Source organism: Papio anubis, chromosome 1 (genome assembly GCF_008728515.1).
Source record: "Papio anubis isolate 15944 chromosome 1, Panubis1.0, whole genome shotgun sequence".
NCBI lineage: Eukaryota > Metazoa > Chordata > Mammalia > Primates > Cercopithecidae > Papio > Papio anubis.
Window position 1 is genome coordinate 28,072,866 of NC_044976.1, and position 22,845 is coordinate 28,095,710.

General features: G+C 50.2%; 1 long non-coding RNA gene across 2 annotated transcripts; it reads right to left on the bottom strand.

Moving 5' to 3' along the window:
• Nucleotides 1-2,694: 2,694 nt before the first annotated feature.
• Nucleotides 2,695-14,083, bottom strand: LOC110743281. Of its 2 annotated transcripts, none has more exons than XR_004183786.1 (3): nucleotides 13,997-14,083; nucleotides 10,841-10,930; nucleotides 2,695-9,703 (listed from the first exon to the last, which is right to left on the bottom strand). It is a non-coding gene; the product is annotated as an uncharacterized LOC110743281 (long non-coding RNA). The 2 variants fall into 2 exon arrangements; XR_004183784.1 differs by lacking the exon at nucleotides 13,997-14,083 and adding an exon at nucleotides 11,811-12,448.
• Nucleotides 14,084-22,845: the final 8,762 nt, after the last annotated feature.

Sequence of the window (22,845 nt, forward strand, 5' to 3'; positions counted from 1 at the left end):
TCTGACACATGCTGACTCCTTCCTCCAGACCCATCTCAAACGCTGACTCTTTTAGGACAGTGCAGCAGATGCTGTTGCTACCACAGGCCAGTGACCCATCCTGGGTTGTCCTGAAGCGGCGTCAGGTACCCCGGCAGCACCCCTGCTTGCCTGTCTCATCTCTTCTCTGCCCACGGGCTTTCTGTGGCACCATGGAAGCTCACCTGGGAACAGGCACAGTGTTCCTGTGTGGAGGACCCAGCGTAGGCCAGGAGCAATCCTCTAACGATGGAGATGAGTGTCAGTGGGTAAAAAGACCCCAGCCTTTCCAGCTTCTAAGAGGGCATTTCTGATGTGTGCTCCACATGATTCCTCAGAGGTCCCCAGTGGGAGGAGCCCAGCTGCTGTCAGTAATCGATCAGCATCAATCAACGTTCCCTTTGTTGGCTTTGCTCCTTTCCTGAATCATTCTTTGCATCTCTTCACTGTGCTCCCTGGAATCACCTCCCGTATAAATGACCAGAACCCAAGTGCTTTTCTGAGTCTGTCTGGAGGCCACCCATCTAGGGTAGATGCCTGCTTTACCCAACCTTCAAGGGAGTGAGGTGCTCCCTCCTCCTCCTCCTCTCTGATGCCCATTGGGAACTTCTTGTGCCAGAATTTCTATGTCCTGTGCAAGACTGCAAGCATCTTGGTGAAGTCTGGTTATTATGATCTTTATATTCTCATCACCAAGTAGAATGTCCTGGAAAAGAGATGGCTATAAAGTATTTGTTGAGAGAGTAAGAAAGTGAATGATTGAACACACAAATAAGAAATGAGTCCGCAGGGTATCTACGCTATCTGTCTGGACTCTGTGAGGCAAGTTATGTGAAGGTGTCTGATCCTCTCAAAGCCAAGTTTCACCAACACCAGAAGGTCTTCCTTCCATGCCCAGGCCAGTCTTGGAGGCCCTTTGCTCTGCTCACCAAGCCTCCACCCTTTCTTCATGAAACAGTGCGTTCCATGCAGCACTTGGCATCTTCCTTCCAGGAGAATTGCTCAGAGTGCTGAGACTCTTCGTGGGCAATTCCAACTCCAGTTAAACGAAAGCTAGAGGGGCGCAGTGAAAAGCTATGGTAATCTGGATAATTGAATGCCCACCTCTCCAGAGGTGTCATGTTAGAGGGATGGGTTTGTTTTTAGCTGGACTTGTGGGCTCATTCAGAAGCACCATCTATTTGCAGCCAATGAGACTAGCACCAGGGAATAATCATTTCCATAAATCAGTTTATTTGGCTCAAATGGATCCATGAATCAAGGTCTCTGGAGGAGCAATGAAAGTTGCTTTTGGGGAGTTGAAGTGGCTGCTTGAAAGCTGAGGTTGGCTGAGTTGTGTAGCCCACATAGGCTTTTATTCCCTGGGGAGCGACAGGACCCACTGAGCATGCCCAGGATGCCTGGGACACTCAAATGCAGCATACTTGTCCCACAAACAATCATTTTGCCACAAGAAAAAAGGCTTTCAGAAGTGGCAGAGTGAGCCAAGTTTACACTGTAAGTTTGTGGTGGGAGTTGGAGTCTGAATGCATATGACTCCAGCCATGATATCTCTGCAGGGCAGGCAGGGTGGGGACCACACTGAAATCCAAGAAACATTCTGGACTGGTTTAGAGGATTTTGCCTGACACTATGTTAAAGACACTGGCCTGGGAATCAGAAAATTTGGAATCTGGTTTTGGCTCTGCCCTTCACTTGCTGTGTGACATTGGGCAAATCTATTTCCTTCGCTGGGCTTCAGTTTCTCTATCTGTACAATGAAAAGGTTGGTGACTTTAAAGGGATTCTTTGTTTCAAAAATCTATGGCACTCTGGGCCTCAGTTTCCCCATATTTTAAGTGGGTACAATGCTGGGCTATGTAGGATGCTATGAGTATCTTGTGAAGTCAGAAGCTCCTTAGCACAGCTGGATGGAAGTAAACAATGGAACAGTATTATCACTCACTCATCTACACTGAGGTGGTACTGAAGCTAGTTCCCTATATGAGCTGCTAGGTGGAGTGAAGAAAAAAACCAAAGTATCACTCCCATCATCCCTCCCCACAAAGCCAAGCAGTTTTTACAGTGGCGGAGGGTCCTCCAGGTAAATTGTAGACCCCTGGGGGTGGGCCTCTGAGGCCAAGTCCCTTTTGCTGTTCTACATGTGAGTTGCAAGCTCAGGCCTTAGGTTTCCAGTATAAAAACCTTAGAAGTATGGGCTGTGAGCAAAGAGCAAGGTACAGAAGGAAAACGAGAAAGAGTGGGGGCCAGGGGTGAGGCAGGGAGAGGGCAGGCTTCTATCTTTAGTACAAAATGTCAAGAGCATGGGCTCTAGAAATGGAGAAACCTGAAATCAAAGGCTGGCTCCATTACTCACTAATTCAGTGACTAATTCAGAGAAAAGTTACTCAGTTCTAATTCTGTTTTCATATTCATAAAATGGAAATGAGAATGGCACCACTTTTTTTTCAAGAGATAGGATCTTGCTCTGTTGCTTAGGCTGGAGTGCAGTGGCATGACCATAGCTCATGGTAGCCTTGACCTCCTGGACTCAGGTGATCCTCCTGCCTTGGCCTCCCGAGTAGTTGGGACTTCAGGTGCTCACCACCACATGTGGTGAATTTTTATTTTACTTTTATTGTAGAGATGGGGTTTGCTCTGTTGCCCAGGTTGGTCTCCAACTCCTGGCCTAAACAATACTCCTGCCTTGGCCTCCCAAAGTGCTGGGATTACAAGTGTGAGCCATTGTGCCCTGCCAGAATGGCACCTTTCTCTGAGCGTAATGCTGGCACTTAGCTCTCCACTAGGTCCAGTTTAAGTTCTCAATACTCAGTAGCCAGTAGTAGCAGCAGCACAGCAAGCGGAGTTGTTGCAAATCTACAAAGTGATGTGTCCTTTGGGGTTGGGGGCACTGCAGAATCTTCCTTGCTGACCATAACGACAGAAAGACAACGGGAGTTTTTTTCTGCAGATAAATATACAAGTTTTCCCAAGAGGAGAGAGGCCAGAGAGGCAGCCAGACCCAGGCCTGACATGTGAAGGAGTGAAGCTAATTACTTTTTTATTACATTAATGACAGTGGAAATTATCTGCATCTGCCTGACAGTAATTACATTAGTATGGAGACCAGTTGTGAGTTCATGTACTACTGATAATTATAATGATTATTATAGTAAGGAGCCAAAGGTAAAAGTTCATGTCAATAGATCAATCGGGAAGAAATGTAAATGCAGAACCATGAGCAAATTACTGTCACATGTATAAACAATGGGTGTGACCATTAAGTATCTGGAGAGGAGATTCACAGTGATGGGGCGTTGACTATGGCAGCCACCCTGGGGCACCCACAGGGGTTGTTTATATTCCTTCCTGGAATTTTAGGACTGCTGAGTTGGGAAGATTCAATATCAAATGAGGAGCAGTAGGTTAAACAACATCTCTCAAATCCCACAATGGGCAAGTAGCGAACCCTGGACTCCAACCCAGCTTTGCCTGAAGCTGAGGTTCTGAACACTCATCAGAGTTGGCCAACACCATGTCTGCAGGCTGGACCTTCCCAGGCCCAGCAAGATTGGGAGACAGAGCTACCCAGGACCAAGGGGTATAGATGCATGGGGTGTGGGGACCTTTCCTTCAGTGCTGATGGTCTGGATAGGAATTATAACCAGGGACCATGTCTGCAAGGCCAGGAGGCTGGAAATGATCAAACATATTTCCCTGGGATGTTGCAGTAGCCTTAGATCATGGGGCGTCTTGGCTGGAAAAGCCTTTAGGAACCATCTGGTACAGCACCCTCATTTTAAAGGTGAGGAAACTGATATTGGAGGAGGGTGACTTGCCCAAGTTCGTAGTTGAGCCAGTCCTAAGAGAGAGAGACTTGAACCTTGGGTTTGACCCCTCCCTGTTTCCCCACAACAGCCTAATGACTTTCTCTACCTATTTGTAAGTTTTCAGTGGTCTTGAAAAGACCTACCTAGATACAGTAGGTTTGGCCAGGTGAGTTGTCTGTGAACTGGACTTTGCCTTAGTGCCATCAGTTGAAAGTCTCCAGGTTCCCCTTTCTGATTCACTCATGTGGTTTCCTGGAGAGCCTTCGCCAAGAAGGCAGGCTCTGTCCACGGTGCTGAATGGAATCTGCCTATTTCAACAAATGAACACTAGTCTTAAAGTTCACCCCATCTCTGTTCTTCCCCTGAGCCATCCCTCTCCACTGCCCTCACCTACTCCAACCCTAAATGATGTTGCTGTTTGGGGTCTCTGGGCCATGTGATCAAAGTGAGTTTTCTATCTCTGATGAGCTCCAGCTACTGCTCCCTTACCAAGAGCATCAATGAGGGTTCCCTCAGCAACCTGTTAAGTGCTTGTTGCCATAGGAGCCTTTATCAATCTCCAGTTAGTTTTGCTTTACCATGGATCCAGCTCATTTCTTTAGTAAAGCAGTGTGGGAGCTTTAATAATATGTTCCCAGAGAAGGGCAGAGATCAGAATTAACACCCCAAGGGGTCTAGTAATGAGGGAAGGAAACTACACATAATGAATTATGTGCCAGGTGATATGGTAGATGATATTCATATGTTATGCATAATTAATCCCATTTCACAAATGAAAGAACAGATTCAGAGAAGTTTGGGTACTTGTCTGAGATCTCCCAGCTCATGTATGCAGAGATAATATACAAGCCTCTCCACTGCCTCCCTTCCCTGGAAAGCTGTTGGATTTGGCTGTGGAAGACACATAACTTGCTCCTTGAGGTCCGAGGACTGTGTTCTTCCTAATTCCATGGGCCCAGATCACTGAGTGAGCAGCGGGACCCCAGCAGCCAGAAAGAAGAGCCCACGCTGACATGTCAATATTTCTACCTGAAATTTTAGGACTGCTGAGTTGGGAAGATTCTTTTAGAAATGAAACCTTACCCCAAGTCCAGCATCACCAAATCAGTCAAGGGAAATCGTTAATAGAGAGTTTGGGGCTTGGGGTTAGCAGGTCTGGAGTTTAGTCCTGACTTGACTATTTCTTGGCTATCTGACCTGAGGCAAGTTACCTAACTTCTCTGAACCTCCTTAAAATGGTGTGGAAGGTTAAATCCAGCACCTATAAGACCTGGTCCCCAGCTTACTTCTGGAAACTTCCCTTTCTCCTCTTTCCAATCTACCACCTGGTCATTTCAGAATATACTATGACTGAATTAGGACTCACTCTCTGTACATAGTTGATTAGTTCAAACATGAGGTTCTGACCCAAGCAAATAGAACCTTCTGGGCATTTGAAGTTAGAATTGAAAAGGGTGAGTCCCCTCTTGTCCTGGTGGAGGATACTGAACTTTTGTAAGCTTGGGAGTTAATGGCAGCCACGTGCCTGGGGCGGATGGGTGTGGGGGGACTGTGGCAGGGAACACATGTCTGCAGGAAGAAAGCAAAGCAAAAGCAAGCAAACAAAAACCACAAACAACAACAACACAAACTTCTCAGAGAGGGAAACTGAGCAAGAGGAAGAGAGCACTCCTGTATTAGCCTCTTGCCAACCCATCCCCAGCATGCATCTCAGCCCTTGGATTCCACATGCTCCTCCGAAATCGTCACCTTTGTTGAGGTTAGCTAGAGTTGGCTGCCATTCCTTGAAATAAAAAAAAAAGCCTAATACAATTAATACAAACATAAGTACTAAAGACCACAGTCCTAGGCAGGGCATTCAATGCCTTTTGCCCTCCCTCAACAAAAACAATGGTGCAATGCATCAGGCCTGCAAAGGTCCCTGGGGGACCTTTTCTGCCCCCAACTCCACCCTGTGCTTTTGGCATTACCTCTAGCCAAATGTCTCTCCCACCTTTGAAGACTTTCTGCCTAACTTCTGATCACACTCCAATGCCACTTCCTCAGGATGGTCTTCCAGTATTGCCTTGGCAGAGCCATTCCCAGTCCTCTGTCCATGAGCCACACATGACAGGTGTCACTGAGACACTGGACCTGGAGACTCTGAGTCCCCAGCTCAGGTAGAGTACCTTGGCTGCCTTAGACCCTTGGGCAGGTGGAGGATGAAAATAGTGGTGCCACCCTGGGCATACGGTTTTGTGGGCCAGTCCCACTCCCTAGTGGGCCTACCTAGTTCTCTGGGCCTCTGCTTCAGGGTACCCAATACTCCACAGCCCCTGAATGCTTGGGTCTCGAGCCCCTGGGCCAAGCACTGAGGACAGACTTCATGCTGGTGGATTGGTGGATTGCCTTTCCCCTCCTTCCATGTTCTGGGAGGCCAGGGACTTGTCTTCACCTTGCCCACTTATGCCTGGGTCCTACTCTGAGTGGGGTTGCCTTTGCCCTCCATGTCCCTGACAGGCAAGAGTCCTGGAGAATGGGGGCCAAGGCAGCTTCTCCCAGGCCCTGTTCTATCATCCCCACCTTCGACTCCCTGTCCTGCAACTCCTGTCCTAACACCACCCTGAATGGGGCCCAGAAACTGCTCAACTCCCAGTGCCCCTAGACACATGAAAAGGAAGGAGTGAATGAGTGAGTGAGAGGCTTCCACCCATGGGAGTCCATTTGTCCTTGGCTTGTTGAGTGGGACCTGCTCCCTGGTAGGGGAGGTGAAAGCCACCTGGAAGCCCAAGGCCTTTGGGATCCCACAGGTACCACCAAGCCCACCTGTCTCCTAACAGGAGCTCACGACAGCTGCTCAACATGTGACTGGCTGAACAAATAAATTCATCTGATTGGTCCATCTGACTGGCAGTCCCTGCTGATTGGTTCCTCCCCTGATTTGCTTGCTTGATAAATACCTTCCTCTCCAGTCCTGGGTTATATAAGGCTCCCACCTTCCTATTGTTTATTCATCCTGGCTGCAGCCCAGGAGGCAGTCTAGCAGAGACCACAGCCTTTGAGAGCACCTGGGCATTTGGCTCTTCCTGGGGCCGTTGGGACTGTGGTGGGAAGTCCAGTCTCCAGTCTGTCCCAAATTTCTTTTCCTACTCCCAAGTGGAGAGCTGGAACAGCTGACTTGGAAAAGTCTTTTTCCACGAGTCTTAACCTTGAGCCCTTTGAGCTAAACAACCAATTCAGAGACCCCACTCTCACCTTCTGTGGGCTTAGGGGGATGGATACAGTCATGTCAGGGAAACCCTTGTTTTCCCAGGATCCTACAAACCAAAAGGTGCACAGGTCATGTTGAGGACCTCTGAGGTGTTTGTCTGGAAGCCCTTCTACCTCTTCAGTCAACAGAATTATCTTTGTGGTGAGGAGCCAGTTCCATGTGGTAGAGCTGAGGGTGCATTCCTAGTCTTCCCTGAGATTTGATAGGTGGACATTTGGAGGGAGAAGGTCTCTCCTCTAGGATGACAAGCTGCAAGGACCTTGGAGCCTGGGGCAGTGCATCTTCCCCACGGGGAGGAGAAAGGCTGCCTGAGGAGGGCGTGAACAGAGGCAAGCAGAGCCAAGAGGCTGGTGCATTTGGGAAGATTGAGAGGAGGCCCCATGGGCTGCAAGGCTGAGAAGAAAGGAAGGACAAGGCTGAGGTGGTCACTGGGGAGCCTCTCTGCCCCTGGCCCTGGGGCTGGGTCATTCCTTTCCTCAGCCCTGTCTGTGCCACACCCTGTGTTGGACATTAAAGCTCCTGGGGTTGAGGACAGGAGTGATGAAGACCTCTCTTGGCTGATTGAGCTCCCTCCACCCCAAGCCTGTGGTTCTACTGACCCTGAAGGGGCCCAGGGCCATGGGCTGGCAGTCAGGGAATGGAGGTTCATGTGCTGGTCACGTGACTAGAGCTGGACCGTGGATTCCCACAGATGGAATCGGTGGGAATCAGTTGCTCAAAGGAGCAACATCCAAAACTGAGGCCTTCCCCAGCCTCCTCCTGAGTTACCTAAAGTGAGAGGGTGCAGTGGGCCCTTTCCTGGCTTTCTGACACTCCAGCCAGACCAATATCACTACCCTGAGCATCACAGCTTAAAGTGGAAGCCGTGAGCACCAGTCAGGAGCAGGTGCTTACAGACAGATTACCTGTACCGCAAAATTGCTGGCTTTTACATTCTCACACTCAGTGGTATTTCATGTTGCAGGTTAAGGTTAGTACATTTTTAAGAGCCACAACTTTCCAGAAATTTATGAATTTCATAGATTCATCCTCCTTTGTGGATCTGTCTCAAGACAGAAGAGCAAACAAGAAATACCGTCATTTAAAGAAAAGAAAGAAGAAAAGGTAAAAGTTGTACGGTGGAAATTGCTTTCTCCCCACTCCTCCGTAAAACGTCTTGAAAGTACCGTTTGCATTTTCCTACTTTGTCACTGATGAGCCCCTTGCTGGTGAGGGTAGAGTGGGGCGGGTGATGCGGTTTGAATTGTGTATAGTAGCACACAGCAGACCCCAAAAGGTCTGTGCTCCTGCCAGTAAGTGGAAAGGAAAACCGTCTTTTGTGATTCTTGGGGTGAATTGTCAATTTTCACGGACACAGAAAATCCATTTCCCGAGACTTAGTTGAGGCTAAACTCCCACTGTCAAAGCCTGGTAGAGAAACAAAAAGCAGCGAAGAACAGGAGAGGGACAGCTCTGTGCTTCATGTGGGATTCTGGAAGGGACAAACAATGAATGATAGCTGTGGGAATGACAGCCCCTCCTGTGGGTCCAGTATTCACATCTGAAAGCCCTCTCCACATCCCCCAGCTGGGGGTGATGCCCGCTGCTTTGATCAGGCGTCTTCTGTCTTCTGTGCTGGGTCCCCTGCCAGGCACTTTACAAGGATTATCTCCCTGATTCCGCACCATGACTTCGAGGGACTTGCTATTATTTTCCCCATATTACAGATGAGGAAACTGGGGCTCAGGAAAAAAGAAGGGCTTGCCTAGGGTCACATAGCCAGGAGGCAGTGGAGCAGGGCACAAGTCCTCGAAGTGTGACTATGGACCTGAGGGTTACACGAGGTGGTGGTGTGAGTGGACAGGGTCATGTAAATCTCCGTAAATGTAAATTATAATGCTTTTGAATTGTGCTAGTTCACACAACCTCCAGGAACACTAGCTCCCACAAGTGACTCTCATTCCAGAGGTTTAGCTGATGCTGGAATCCATCAGGATGGGATCTTTTCTCTCTCCATTTTCCCAGCTCAATGAGAGTGGGATGAGAAGAAGTAGCCATCCGGGTGCAGCCAGGAAATAAATCACAGATGAAGAGAATTAAAGTTGCTCAGCAGCTGAGTGAGCTGCAATTAGTCTCATTTTCAACCTGTTTCCCACAATAATAGGAAGATCAAAGCCCTGTCCCTCCTCCTCCCCACCCCACTTCTCCAAAGCCTGAGTCCAGCCCCAGCCCTGGAGGACCTGGACGCCTGGTGATCTGCATGTTCTCTGCTTACTGGGTGTGGAGAAGGGATGGGGCTGAAGATTACTAGAGGTATCAGGACCCCAAATCCGCTTTCTGAGTCAATGAGCGCTTAAGAGCTGTGCGTGATTCTCCTCACTCGCTCGCTGTTTCTGCCTTAACAGCCAGCATGTGTGGAGTGAGGACGGCGTGAATCAGAGCCCCACGTGATTGACAAGGACTGGTAGCCTGAGTGAAAATGAGCCCTCGTGGTTTCAAGGCACGGAGATTCGAGGATGTTTGTACCACAACATCGCTCGTCTAGATGGACATTGATACGAAGATCAGTGCTTAGGGTTGGAGATGTAAACCTGGGAGTCATCAGAAATGGATAGAAAGTCACATTTGTTTTTCAGATTAGATGAACCTGGGAGAGAGAGAAGGCAGAGAAATACCCTCTGTTTTCTCTGTCTCTGACGTGAATGGGTTTCACTATCTTCTCCCCAAACCTGGCTCCATCTTAACCTCTCCGTACTCAATTCCCAGGCTGATTCTCAGTCTTGCCTTCTCCCACCCCTGGCAGCTTGGACTCCCAGATCTCTGCGTCAGCCCCTCCTCCCCCACCCCTATGGCCATGGTTCCAGGCGTGTCGGTCCTGTGTTGGGATTGGGAACATGGGCTGTGGGATGGGAAGTGCTAGGTTCAAGCCTCGAGTTTCTCATTTACATGCTGTGTGATCTAGGTCACTTAACCTCTCTGAGCTTTGCTTTCCTGGAAAAAAGGGGACATTCATATAACTTACTACATAGAGAGGTTATGCATGTTAAATGAGAAGTGTTTGAAATGCTGAGTGGAGAGTTGGGCACACAGTTAAGCACTCAAGATTTGCTCCCTCGTGTGACCTCATTATTGTATGGTCAAGCTTGTGATGGTTAATTTTGTGCCAACTTGGGGAGTGTTCGTGGATGAGATTAATTTTAAAATTGGTGAACCTTGAGTCAGCAGACTGCCCTCTCTGATGTGGCGTGAGCCTCATCCAATCAGTTGAAAGTCAAATAGAAAAAAAATATTGGTCTTGAGCAAGAAGGAATTCGCCAGCATATGGCCTTCAGACTTCACTGCCTCTTTGGCTCTCCTGAGTGTCTGCCTGCCAGGCCATATGACAGACTTGGACTTGCCAGTTCCCATAATTACATGAGCCAATCCCTTATAATAATCTCACTCTTGCTCAAAAATCATTCATGGCTCCCTATTGCCAACAAAACAAAGTGCAACCTTCTCACCCTGGCATCTGTTTCTGACTCCATCTCTTATGCCCTGCCCCTGACAAGTGCTGCCTGCATTCAAACACCTTGCCCCACCTCATCCTCCTCACTGGCGGACCCACAAGTACACTCATGCCTTTACACACACAGGCATGCACACATACATATGCACCCCTGCAGTTACATTTGCTCAAATACACACATGATCATGCACACACACGTATACGTACTTGCTCATGTATAAGCACATGAACATACACAATTGTGCAACATGTGCATGTCTTCACATCCACACTTACCCCCAGACTCCTTCTTGGATGAAGACCCCTCAGGGACCGCCTCCGACTCATGTTCCAGGTGTGCTATGAAATTCACCATCAGATTTAAGGCTGAAAGGAGAGTTGGGCAAAGCTGAACTGAATTTCATTTTAATTGTTTGTGGCAGGAACCCAATTTCTCAGGTGATAATTATAATAATTAAAAATTTTGTTTTCAGAATGGCAAGGGGGGAGATGCTCCCTGCTGGCTACAAGACAATGAGCAGGCAGAGGGTTCCAGACGGGATCCAGGGATCCAATTCCAAGCCTCCCACCTCCAATGCAGTCTTGGGTAATTTTGCAGTAAGTTCTGGGGATGGGGGAGGGTGGCGAGAGACAGGGAGCTCAGGCCAGAGAGCCAAGGGGCTGCTGTTCCAGGGAACACAGCTGACAAATGGCCCTTCTCTGTCCGGGCTAAGAGCTGGGTCCCTGGAGACAAAAGGAGCCAGCAGGCCTGGACCTCCTTCTGCAACCCACTGCCTGGCATAGTAGTAGGATGTTCCCAGAGGAGGGACTGGCTTCGCTGGGCTGTGGGATATGGAAGTTAGTGGGGTTGCATGGGAGGTGCCACTGCAGGGCAGAGTCAGGAGCAGGCTCTGGGGCCAGGCTGGCCTGGGCTGTGGTGTTGGCCTTCCATGTGCCCCTGGGTGAGTCTCTTGTCCACTCCGCATTGCCATGGCTCTCAGCAACTTCACCCGACACCTTCCCAGCCAGGTCCTCCATGTAGCACCTGATGTCCCTCCCAAGGGAGCCCTGTGGGAGCAGGGCCTCGTCTCCACTGCCCACCTCTGTGTCCTCAGGGCTGGCACAGAAGAGGCTCATCCAAAATATTAAATATGTGTTTAAGAACTACAGGAATGTGTAAATAAACACGACAAACCCATGAGGCAGGCATTCTTATCCCCATTCAAAGTAGGAGGACTCTGAGGCTCAGAGAGGTTAAGCAACTCACCCAAAGTCACACAGCTGGTCACCAGGGCCAGAGACAAGGCAGAGGAGGGTCAGTGACAGGGCTGGGGAGCAGCATGGATTCTGGGGAGAGACAGCAGAGCTACCGTGCACGTAGATGAGAAATCAAATGTTTTACAAAGCTCAGCCAACACCTGGGAAACTCAATCCAGCATGCCAGCATGTGATCTTGGGGAAAAAGCGGGAGGAGGTGGGGAGCAGCCTCCTTTGCACAAAGGCCTACACCACCTCCAATCACGTGGGTTCTCAGGGGCGGGGATGCCAGGGCCTGGCTAGTCACCAGGAAGTTGGGGGCAGAGGTGGGTGGAACAGGGCCAAGCCCCACCCCTGTGCTCCTGGCTGCTCTTCCCAACTAGCTTTTCCCTCCCTGACCTCTGTAGGTCCTCCCAACAGCCCTGCATTAAGGGCTGGAATCCTCTCCACTTTGCAGATGAGGCAACTGAGGCTCAGAGAGGCCAAGTGACTTGTTCAAGGTCACACAGCAAGTCCACAGCAGACCCAGAACTGACCAGGCCCTGACTCCCAGCCCAGGGTGCTGAGTCCTGCCCCTCTGGCTTACTCTTGGCTGCTCTGGCCCAGGGCCCCTGCTGGGCTCCCCAACCCCATCCTGTCCTTGGCTACCACCAGCCCCCTCTGCTCCACCAAGCGCCCCAGCCAGGGCTTAACTCAGAGCTGCTGGAGACTCCCAATCCCTGCTCCAGCCTCTGAGCCCAGACCGTTTGCCCCTGCTGTCCCCAGACACTGGGCCAAGGAGACACAGGATATCTGGGTTGGCAGGGACCCCAGGAGGCCTCTGGCCCAATCCCCTGGATGGGTGAGAGCAATGGTCCCTCAGTGGCCACACCGTGCCCCTCACCTCCATCCCCGAAGCCCCCCAGGGCCCAGCTTGGGCAGCTGCTCTCATCCCTGCGTGTCTCCCTGGCTTCCTGCCTTATTTATCCCCAGACAGAGTTATGTGAATCCAGGTCTAAGGTTTGAGTTACAAACTGCCAGGGGAAGGAGGGCGGCCGGTGGCACCTGCAGTTACTAAGAGGCATTGGTGATTTACTCTGCTAGGAAATATTTGCTTCTTTGGAGGGATCATCTCAGATTCTCCTCCTTGACGTCTGGGATTTACTGAGGCTTCTCTTCCCCAGGGAGTCGCAGGGCAGATGAGGGTGGGGGTGGAGCAACAGAGGTTGAAGCAGCCCCAGAACCCCCACACAGTGAAGAGCAAATCTAGACAGTGTACTTGGGAGGAAGAAGATAGGAAGATGGACTTAGGGCTCATCCAGGGTCTGAGTTTGAGTCCCTGCAATGTCACGGCCAGCTGTGTGGCCTTGGGAAAGTCACTTGACCCCTCTGGGACTTGATATCCTCATCTGTAACATGAGGACAAGGACGTCTGTTCCATAGGGAATGAGGCTTAGATGAGAAGTCACATGGAAGCTCCCTGCACAATAGGCACTCAGCAAATCTGTCTTCTCCCTTCTTGCCCGTTTGAGTCTCTCCTGACCAGATCACCTCCTCCAAGTCTCCTTCCTAGAATTCCTCCCAGGGCCCTTCCCTGCTGGACCTGGGTCTTCTTGAGGTTCTGCCCCTTCTGCAGCTGGAGGGAAAGGCCTGGCCCCAGGCTGTGCTGGCAGGAACAGGGACCGGCCCGGCCACAGGGCACCCAGGATGTGCAAATGCTGCTGCGTAAGCCCAGGGGTTGTTGGAGTGCAGCTGCTTCGCTGTTGATGAGTTAACAAATCTTGCTGTTGGCAAGGGCCCTTGGCAGAGTCAGAGGCCTCTGGGGCCCAAAGTTCTGCTGTGATCTAAGGGTCAGCAGAATTCTGTGATGTGCCTGATTTCTAACAAAGTGAGGAGGGACTGGCAGGGGCTCTGGCCTTGTTAGGTGACCCAGGGTCTGTCCTGTCTCGGGTGGGGATGAACTCAGAACCTGGTGGGAGTAAGTGGGAAGGGTTAAGTCTGGACCAAAGGACCCCAGTGAGCTCCATGGCCTCCTGAAGGGAGGTTCTGAGTCTAATCAGAAACTGACAATCCCCTGCAGTACCACATCACAGCAGGCAATGTCCCCAAGGAGGGAGCTGGCATCAGATTGGCCAGAACCCACCAGAACCCAAGACCCAGGGCTGGCCCTGGGCAGATCTTGACATCCCCTCTGTGGCTGAGCCTCGGTCCTCTTACCTGTAAAGGGGAGGGGTGGTTCTTCCCTCACTTGGTGGTTGTGCAGGTTAAGCAAAGCCCTGCATGGTGCCTGGCAGATACACATTAGGTCCTCTTCAGAGGAGAGCTGTGACCACTTGGAACCATCTCCTGGGGGTAGAGTTGGGTAAAGTGTGGACTTGGGAGCCTGGCTGCTGGCTTCAATCCCTGTCTGGCCTGGACCAGCATTGTGACCTGAGGAAGTGACCTAACCTTTTTGTGGCTCAATTTCCTCATTTGTAAAATGAGTTAATAGTAGTAAGTCCTTTCCAAGGTTGTTGAGAAGATTCAGTGAGATAATATTGTAAAGTTCTAGAGCAGAGGAGGCACACAGAAAGTCTTAATAAAGCCAGCTTTTTACGGTTGTGTGCTGGTGTGGTTTAATGGTCACTGTCCAGCCTTTTCTCTAATGGCCCCTCCAGACCCTGCAGGCCAACTCTGCATCACTATGGTCTGTGAAGGACCTTGTGGTTTCCTCCAGGGTCTGCCCTGACCTCGTCCTGCTCTGACCGCTATCCTGCCTTCACACACACATGCACACATACACATGTTCCCTGAACCGCATGACTCAGGAGGGCCCAGGGCCATCTTTGGATCCTTCCTGTTGACGGTGCCTCTCCCTGCCCAGGGCTGCCCATCTGCACAGCAGTGTGGGCATCGGGCAGAGGCTTGGCAGGACTGGTTTTGCCCTCCTACCTCTCCCTGAGCTGCCTCATCTATTCATGGAGCTTGGACTCTGACAAGGCTCAGTGCACCCCTGCATTGAGGGAGGCTCGTGATTGTCATCCGCTGCCATATACTAGGTGCTCTGCAAGACCCTCCTTCTCTCATTGAAGGAATAGTTTTTGAAAAAAGGAGCTCTGGAGGCCAGACCCACCCACAGACAGGTGGGGACTTTGCCTACACAATAGGTTGTATTTTCTTGTTTGTTTTTGAATTAGTTGATGAAAATGTAAAATCTAAAAATTTTTCATAAAGTAACATCTGAGCAACAAACATCGTGGGCCTGTGTTTCACCAGGCGGTGGTGGCTAGAGCCAAGTGCAGTAGCCCTTGTGCAGGGCGCCCGGCTCTCCATGATCCTCACCTGCCTCCATCTATCACTTGTGTTACCTGCTTGGCCCCTAATGGTATTTGAGCTTGTGACCCTGCTGCAGAGACTCAGCTTGCCCTCTGTACAAATGGATAAACTGATCCCAGGGAGGAACGGGGTGCCATGAATTCATTCCACTCTGATTGTCACCTCCTCCAGGGCAGGGACATTGGTCTGTTTTAGTCACTGCTATATCTAACCAACCCAGAGCTGTGCCTAGTATGCGGCAGGTGCTCAATAATATTTACCGTGTGTTAAAATTCTTGACTGTCACTTGGCAAGTTTCAAGCAGAGTCAGTGTTCAAAGCAATTGCAGCCCAGCTGCATTTTCCCTTAGACCATCAGGCCCCAAGACAGGTTCCTGCACCCCCATGTATGTGCATGACCCCTCCCGCACCGCCACCTGCCCTCGACAAACGCATATGCATTGCCTCAACTCAGATGCTTGTAAGGTCCAATCCAAATTATCCCTGGAGGGGACGGCAAGCCTTCTGCAGAAGCCATCGCTTATCACTGTGGTATGTGACTTTTAGGACCAGGCGGGAATCAGCCTGGGAAACAAGAGAAGCAAGGAGCATCTATTTATATTTTAAATCTGCTCGGCCTCCTTTTCGCTTGCTCCTTTAACACACCCTAATTTTCCTTTGGGAAATTAGCATTAATGAAATAAAATGTGGAAGGCTTATGTGATAGGGGCTGTCCTCTTAAACAGCAGGTGGTGAGCCCAGTGGTTAAGCTGCTGATTTGGGCAGACCTGGGTTCAAGCTCTGAATCCGCAAAGTCCTGGCTACGTGGCCTTGGGCATGGCATTTCTGAACCTCAGTTTTCTTATCCATAAAATGGGAATACTAACAGTATGTAACTCATCTGGCTGTTGTAAGGGATAAATGAGATAACACAGGTAAATCACCAAGTCCAGTGTTGGCTGCACATGGCTGATGGTATCATTATCACCAACCTTGCACGGTGTGCGGAAAGACACAATGAATAAACACTCATCAGCATGCTTTCCCAGGCTGCTTTTCAATGAATTTCTCTGTTGCTATAATCACAGGTAGCACATACATGTAATAAAATAGTGGTTCTCCCACGGCAAGCCAGTTATCTCTTCCATAGGCAATGCTTGGTACAGAGATAAATTTGGGACCCTTTGCAATAATCAGGAATTTTGGACCCTGGTCAAAGCCACTGAGATTTCTGACATTCACAGTTATGGGGATGCTGCAGTGACAGGCGCTGGCTGTGCCCAGCCTTGCCTTCCCTGCCCCCACCAGTAACACAGCATAGGCCTCAGGCAGCCCAGATCCTTCTGCTCAGCCCAGAACTTCAAGTGCTATTAGCTGAGGTTTGTGGTTCTCTTTCTTCCTGATGAATATGTAAGTGCCCCCTAGGATGGGCAGAGATGACAGTTGTAATAAAATCGGTTCATTACATCCCTCTACACAGAGCCATTTAATGAACATGCAGCCGAAGGCACCGAGGCCCCTGAGCAAATGCAAATGAAACAGGTTCCACAGTATCGTTTAATTTGCTCAGAGTGGGGGTCTGGGAAGTAGAGGAAAGAGTATAGGACAGAGGCAGAGAAAGCAGGGTGAGGGAGGGAAGGCATCAGGAGAGGGGCAGAGAGGATGAGGGAGGGCAGGAAGGAGGGGAGAGAGGGGGAAGGAAAGGGAGAGTGAGCAAAGAAGAAGGGAAGAGGAGAGATGGCTCCCTTCATTATTTTGTATTTGACTTTCCAAAGCCCCCTTGCATGGAAGGCAGGGTTGGGCAGCCTCATTATTCCCACTGGAAAAGTGAGGACACCAAGTCCTGTGTGCTGTGCAGGGCACTGGGTGCTGGGGACCCACAGTGGATGAGACAGACAGGGTCCTGCTTCTGTGAGATTCACAGTCTGGTGGAGGAGACAGACACAAAGCAAGTAATTATGTTGATAATACATGGAAGTGCAAGTCAAGCCGTGTGAGCCTTGCATGATGAAGGTAGACTGCCTTGTTAGAGGTGAGCTCTGAAGAGTGATGGCCTGGGCTGGGATCCCACCCCTACAAGGCTGTGAGATCTTGAGTAAGTTGCTTAACTTCGATAGCCCTCAGTTCCTTGACTAGAATATTGAGATCATAAAATATCTACCTAATAGGGTTGTTACGAGAACTAAATTTATTAATACATGTAAAACACTCGGGACAGTGTCTCAATAAAGTGCTCAATAAATGTTAGCTATTATTATATTAAGAGCTAAAAGGGAAATAAAGAGATTGAAAGGTCCTGGCTTAGATCAATAAATCAGGAAGGTCTTCTCCATGTATGTGGCAAAAAGCTGGAACCTAGAGGGATGGGCAAGAATCAGTCCAGGGAACAAGGAAGAGAAGCAATGAGCATTTATTTTTATCTTAAATCTGCCCAGCATCCTTTCCTCTTGCTCATTTTACACACCCTAATTTTCCTATGGGAAACAGCTTCCTATATCACTTTCAGTGCATGTAGGTAGGGCTGACCCCAAGCTATTTCTCCAGAGTGGCTACGCAAGTCAGGCATGGCTAATGAGTGAATTCCACTCCTGGTCACTCCTGGTTGGGCAGGAGGTCGGCAGATGATCCAAGCCAGGCCCCTCAGTAAGAGGAAAATACCAAGGACTTTTGCTTAAACTATCAGCAAAGAGGTATGATAAGTCAGCATGATGTGCATTTGGAGCTACCTATGACCATTTTCAACTCAGATGGTAGAACCTTCCTGAGGATGAAGTCAATGCAAAAGAACCTAGCTAAGAGATGGGAAGAGGAGGTATCATTTGACTTCCTGGACCCAGCCAGGCCTGATTGGACTTTCCAGGTTAAAAAAAATAGCCAGTAAATCTCCACCCCTGCATCACCAGTTTCTTGATTTTGCTTATACTGAGTTGATTTTCTGCCCCTTGCAATGGAAAGAATCCTGTGTGATAATGCACAATCCTGCCAAAGGGCATGGAGTGTAATGAGGCCCTGTGGAGGGCAGAACCACAGTGTACAAAAGAATGCAAGTGTGGCCAGAGCACAGTGAGCGAGCAAAAAGTGAGGACTGTGTGTCAGATGCAGAGGGCCCATGGATCCTGAGCATAAACTGGAAGAGGAGAGATCTAATGTAGGGATTAAAAGGCTAGACATGTCCAAAGCAAAAACATCCAGCTCCTCTCGTAGGTGTCCCCCATGGCCTTCCCACAGGCCTTGCATCTCATTATGGCTCGACACTCAGTGTTTTCTTGGAAGGGTTGAGCCAAAGACCCAGAGACAGGACTGGAAAGGCCCTTAAGTGCCACCTAGTCTAATATCCCCATATATTATCTAATTTCTAATTGACTCAGCAAAGCTTGAATATATTTTCATGGAAAGAAGGACGGAAGTAGGGAGGAAGGAAGGGGAAAGAAAATAAGAGAAGATGAAAGGGAAAAGGAAAAAAATCTTGCCATATGAATAAAATAAGGAGCCTCATTTTCACATGAGGAATGAAGTTTGGAGAGGTTATATGACTCACCCAAAGTAACACAGCTCATTTGAAGCAGTCAGGCGAGGCGTGGTGGCTCATGTCTGTAATCCCAGCACTTTGACAGGTAGAGGAGGGAGGATTGTTTGAGCCTAGGCATTTGAGACCAGCCTGGGCAACATAGTGAGACCTCGTCTCTACAAAGGAGTAAAAAACACAGCTTGGCATGGTGGCAAATGCCCGTGGTCCCAGCTACTCGGGAGGCTGGAGTAGGAGGGTTACATGAACATGGGAGGTTGAGCCTTCAGTGAGCTATGATTGGGTTACTACATTCCAGCCTGGCTTACAGAGACCCTGTCTCAAAAACAAAACAAAACAAAAACAAAAACAAAAAGCAGTAGGTATTAGGATCTGGCTTGAAATTTTATATCCCATCAAATATCCCATAAAACACATCCCCCAGCAAGGTTGTCAGATGACTGAGTACATGAATGCAACTTCTGAAGCAACACCTCTCCCTTATTGTGTACAAAAGCTCTTGGCGTAATAATAACTACCTTTTCAAATCATTGACTACCTACCAGTCTCCATGAGTGGTTTATTCTCATAATTTCACTTAGTCCTCATCACAGTCCTATAAGGTAAGGTACCCCTGTTATCTTCACTTGCTGGACACAGCAAACAAGGCATAGAGACAGGTTAAGAAATGCAACCAAGTTCAGACAACTTGTAAGTGGTAGATCCAGGATCTGAACACAAGTAGTCTGACTCCAGAGTCTATGTCTTCATTTCTGATCACAAAATACAGTTTGCAAGAGCAAATTTCCCATAGTAACCAGCTCATTCTGCCCAGAAGACAAAAGCAGATGAGTGACCCCGGAAGTCTGAAGATGAAGGCATCCCCTCAGAGCTCTCCGTGGTGCTGAAACCCACCTGTCTGTAACTCTGGCTGACTTCAGTGTTTGTCTTCCTTGAACCTGGCCCCTTGGTTTTGGCTACTTTTGATAACCCCTCTATGTTTTAAGTTGCCATCAGATCACTTCTTTTCCTATAAGGTGCCCTAGCTGAGCCCTGGGCCGACTGTCCTGTTACCAGGCCATGTCCTTATTGGCTTTTTCTCTCAATCAAATCTTTACTCATCCCTGAGCTTAAAGGAAGAAAGGAGAAACAGTCCCTGTCCCCATGGAGCTACAGTCAGTTTGGGGGAGATAAGGCAGACAAGAGACACAGTAGATAAAACCCAAGAGTCCCAGCACAGCACACAAGGTCCCACAGGATCTACTCTAATGTCACCTTTTGCCTCTGACATTATCTGTGTGCCTGCTGTTCTCTAGGCACAGGATGCATCTCTAACCTCTGGGACCATTCCCTAGCTGCTTCATCGGGCCTGTAAGGATGGAGTATGGAATTAAAAGGCAAGTGGCACTACTAAATGGGTCTGGTGGTGGGCGGGGGCAAGGGCAGGGCCTTATGAGCCTTGTTATGGGGTTTTGATTTTTCTCCTGAAGGCCATGTCCTGGAGCCATTGACAGGTGTGAAGTGAGGAACTGCCGTGATCAGATGCAGATTTCAGGGGTCAAGGCTGGAGGCCAGGAGAACATTGAGGAGGCTGTTGGAAGGTCCAGGTGGGAGATGATGGCAGCTGATCGAAGAGAGAGGAAGCCCTTTTCCACCATATGTTCCTGCTCAATTTCTTTCCCTGCATCCATCATGCTATACATTTTCTTGGCATTTTTTTTCATTGGTTATTGTTTGTCTGTTTCTCTGAATGAAATTCAGTTACAAGGAGGCAGGAATTTTGTCTGCTTTATTTACCACTTCATCCCTGGGTCCAGATATGCAGCAGGTGGGTGAGTGGTGAGTGCAGAGAGGGTTGGAATGGGGAAGATTGCCAATGGTATATACAGGATGTCTGGCACAGAGAATGAAGCTTAGGGTGCAGAATCTGTGAGGAGGCTTAGGGTCTGGGGATGAAGCCCCCACACTCTTCTGCTATAGGTCTGGGTTTGGGCAGTGAGCCTGCAAGTGAGACTTTCTTAGCTGTGGTAGGGGGAAGCTGGCTGAGGCTGGGTTGGGCAGGGTCTGCCAGGGCTCTGATGCTGATCCACTTCTATAGATGTAGACCACAGATGCCCAGGATGAGTCTGGGGCAGGGGCTAGGCGCCAGTCCCTCCCAGAGACTCTGAACTCTATGGCCAAAGCTTAGGTTTCCTGGAATTGTTTCCCACCCCCACCTCTGCTACGATTTCTATGATGTAAGGAACCCAGTGATTTAGGGCATGGATGTAGAAGATCCCTGAGTGAGGTCATCTGGAAGGCAGCTGTGGCTCCTCGTGCCAGGTCTAGGCTCCTCCACCTTCCTGGATCCTGACTCCACTGCCATGACCCTGGGGATGGTGTAGCCAGGGTCCCACATCCCAATGGCACTGACAGGTACCTCCTCTGGGAGGCCCCATGGTGGCTCTGGGCCTGTCCTAGAGGCTCTCCCTGCCCTTAAGGAGCTTCTGGTCTAGCAGGGTTGGGGGTTAGGGACAATAGGTGGACCTGATATCACTATCCAGGGGCTGAAGAACTAACAGGAGCAAGCCCAGGGCTGTGGGGACCCTGAGCAGGGGCTCCTGACATCTCCTGGGGGTCAGGGAAGGCTTCCTGAAAGGGGGTGATACCTGAGCAGAGGAGCAAAGAGTGTGCTGGAATTAGACAAGTGAAAGGCAAGCAAGGGGTTCCAGGGAGAAGGGCCCGCAAGAGGAGAGAGCTGAGGCCTGAGAGAGTGGGGCGTGGGGGGAGTGGAGTCTGGGGCAGGCAGGAAGTGAGGCTGGAGACATGAGTAGGGGCTTCTTTATGCTCATCCCAGAGCTCCTCCTGAGTACCAGACCCACCGCTGAGGGCTCAGGGACAAAATGTCTGCTTCAGAGACCACATCTGTGCTGACTCAAGAGCCAGAAGGGCCAGAGCCTCCTCCCTAGTGAATCCTGGGCCTGGTGTGCACACACTCTCCAGCCCTGTCCTCCTGTCCCCCTCCTGCCTTCTCCTATGCATCTAGGCCACTATGGTAGGGTGAGGTCTGGGTGGGGGAACTGCCAGCAGGCTGCCAATTTCTCTTCAGGCAATTTGTGGAAGAGGTTTCCAGAAAGGGCAGCTGTGATTAACTCAAATGAACTGGAAAACTCTATTTAGTTTAAAGGCTTTGCAAGCCAGGATATTGGTGGCAGGCAGGGCGGGGTTATGGGAGATGAGCAGCCATCAGGGCTGCCCCTGGAGCTCACCAGTCAGCAGACCCTGGCCAGGCATCCACCATGTACCGGGTCCCATGCTGGGCTCTAAGACTCAGAGACAGGTGAGACCCCGGTGGTCCTGCGGAGCTCACAGCTCAGGCCCTATGGGGAGATGGGAAATTGGCAGTTTTAGAACAGTCAGGCAAATGCTTGTGAAGGGGAAACAGGAGTGCGGAGGAGGGACCCTGAACCCGGGAAGAGGTGCCTGGGATGGGCAGAAGCGACTTCATGCAAGTGACCTGACTCGAATCCCAGCTCCACCCTTTACTTCCCAGCTCCACCATTTACCTCCCAGATGACAGACCTTGGCCAGATGCTTCATGTCTGAACCTCAGTTTTTCTTCTGTAAAATGGAGATGGATAATACTTATCCCTGCAGGGTTGCTGTGGGTGCTAAATGGGATAACCATGTAAAGCCCACAGCAGAGTACCTGGTACATAGTAAGCTCTCAGTACACGCCAGCTGCTGTTGGCCATCGAGCAGGGATGTGCAGAAAGCTGGCGTCAGGCAGGCCTGGGAGAGGGTGTTCTGGGAAGATGGCCCGGCACATGCAGAGGCCTGCGCACAGCTGGCTCTGTGGGGTGAGTGTGAGACGGGAGTGGGAAAGATGGGGCCGCAGAGGTTTGTGTGGCCATTTCACGAGGGCCCTGCAGTCGGCTGCAGCCTGTGAAGGGGAGAGAGAGGGCCTGGGTCCGGGAGACTGGGGTGGCTGTGCAGTGTCTGGAGAGAGAAGATGGTGCCCCTGGCCTGGCTGAGAACAGTGTAGACAGAGGGTATGGAGGGAGACCCCAAGGAAGCAGGGCAGGAGCTGCAGGGCAGCAGTGGCTGAGAACAGACCCCGTTCTGAAAGGAAGGTGGTGCTGAGCTCCAGGAAGGAGCAGGTGTCTGGGGCCCGGGATTCTGTACCTGTGGGAGGGAAGTGTCAGCTTGGCCATGGGGGAGCGACTGGGACTGCAGACCCTTCAGCCTCCCTCAGGCTGAGAGAGGGGCTGCCCAGACCTCCTTCTTCC